The sequence below is a fragment of the Pundamilia nyererei genome, unplaced genomic scaffold (assembly GCF_000239375.1).
Source record: "Pundamilia nyererei isolate P.nyererei 1_Seehausen unplaced genomic scaffold, PunNye1.0 scaffold00262, whole genome shotgun sequence".
Taxonomy (NCBI): domain Eukaryota; kingdom Metazoa; phylum Chordata; class Actinopteri; order Cichliformes; family Cichlidae; genus Pundamilia; species Pundamilia nyererei.
The window spans coordinates 737387-739124 of record NW_005187663.1 but is presented as its reverse complement, the minus strand read 5'-3'; positions in this window follow the sequence as shown (position 1 = coordinate 739124).

Below are 1738 nucleotides of genomic sequence, written 5' to 3'. Positions count from 1 at the left end.
CTGTTAAAACTAAGTTTTTCCTTCCCACAGTCACCAAGTTCTTCCAAATAGGGGATTGTCTGATTGTTGGGGTTTTCTCTGTATTGTTGTTGCGGTAACCAGGAGGAAAATCAACCTGAACCTGAGATTTGACTAACGGACAGGATCTCCCCTCCTTGGGTCTCCTCCATAGACTTTTCTGGAGATGCTAAGAAGTATGATTTCTCTGCAGATGAAGAACATCCTCTGATCCACCTTCTTAAAAAGGGAACCAGCACCCCAGTCTGACATGGAGAGACCCCATCCCAGTCCTCCATGCAATGTTGCAGAGACATGTCAACTTGAACAGCCTTAAGGAATTTGTGGTGAATCTCATCCATGCCCAGGGACCCAAAAACTCAGGACTTGTTTAACTACATCAGTGACCTCACCTCCAGTAATGGACAAGTCTTCCCCCCAGCTCCAGATTCTGCAGATGTCTTGTGTATTGTATGTATGCGCTCAACATGTTGTATTTTTGTGGAAATTTTGTCCTAAAAAATGCACATTGAAAATAATGACGTCAACATCAAGTGATGATGAGCTGGTCCTGATGTTTCTAAACAAGAAAAAAAGAAACTGAGGTTCTGGGTTCATTCATTCACCCATCTATTCCTGCAGCACAAGGGAGAATTTCATGGTTTCTAGGAGTTGAATCTGTGTCACTACTACCATGCTCGTGTATATTTCAGGGGTGCAGTTTGAGCTCCTGTTGACAGAGTTGGCACAACATCTGAGGAGGCAGAGAAATAATTTCAGAGAGTTTATTGACCTGGAGCAGTGTTTAGCAGTCTGTCTGAGGTAAAATAGTAGTATTTTATTATTTCCATATCACTGTATATTCAGCATGAGTGCGTGTTTTTATCTACAAGCACACTTGTTGCCAAAAGCAGTGGTTGATTGGTCAGAACTGGTTATTCAGATCCAAAAACACAAGCTTGGTTAAAAAATTTTCTTTTCAAAATTCCTCCAGCAAAATCATGTTGTTGGTGCGAAAAAAATTTTTAACACACAAAATATTTGCATAGATGTTACGCATCTGGTGTGGAAAAGCCTTAACTGAAAGTCTTGCTCGATGGTCTCACCAAACTCCCACACAGAAGTTTTTGCTTCATCTACTGCCAAAGCCAAGTCCTCTTGGCCTGCCAGCTGCCTCTGGAAACCCGCAGATTAACCAAGCTCAACGGGTATCCTCCTTCAGGCTCTGGTGTCCACCATCTGGTCCAGGATTTACCACTAGCACCAATGACCTTCCAGCTGAAACCCCCTCTATTGTCGAGGCCACAACAGCTTCCTCAATAGTAAATGCACAGAATATGGTCCACTCTGACTCAGTGCCCACAGCCTCTTTCAGAATGCTACGGTGTCTGCATTTGGGTACACTGGGCTTCTAGTAACTAATTTCCTTCTGCCACATGATCCAGTTCACCACTCTGTGGTGATTAGTTGGCAGCTCCGATCTTTTCACCCATGTCCAGGATATACAGCTACAGATCTGATGGTATGATTACAAAATCAATCGTCAGTCTCAACATGTGGATATTTAAGTCTTCAGTAGGACAATGAAGTTCCCAGATAGAGCACCTCCAGCATCCAAGATAGCTGTTTACTCAGGATTCATTCCCTAACCTCAAGGCAAAGTGACAATGACTTCCATGTTGGGCAGAAGATGAAGCTTATCTACATGTTCAAATTTCTAGATGGAATCTGTAATGAAAGC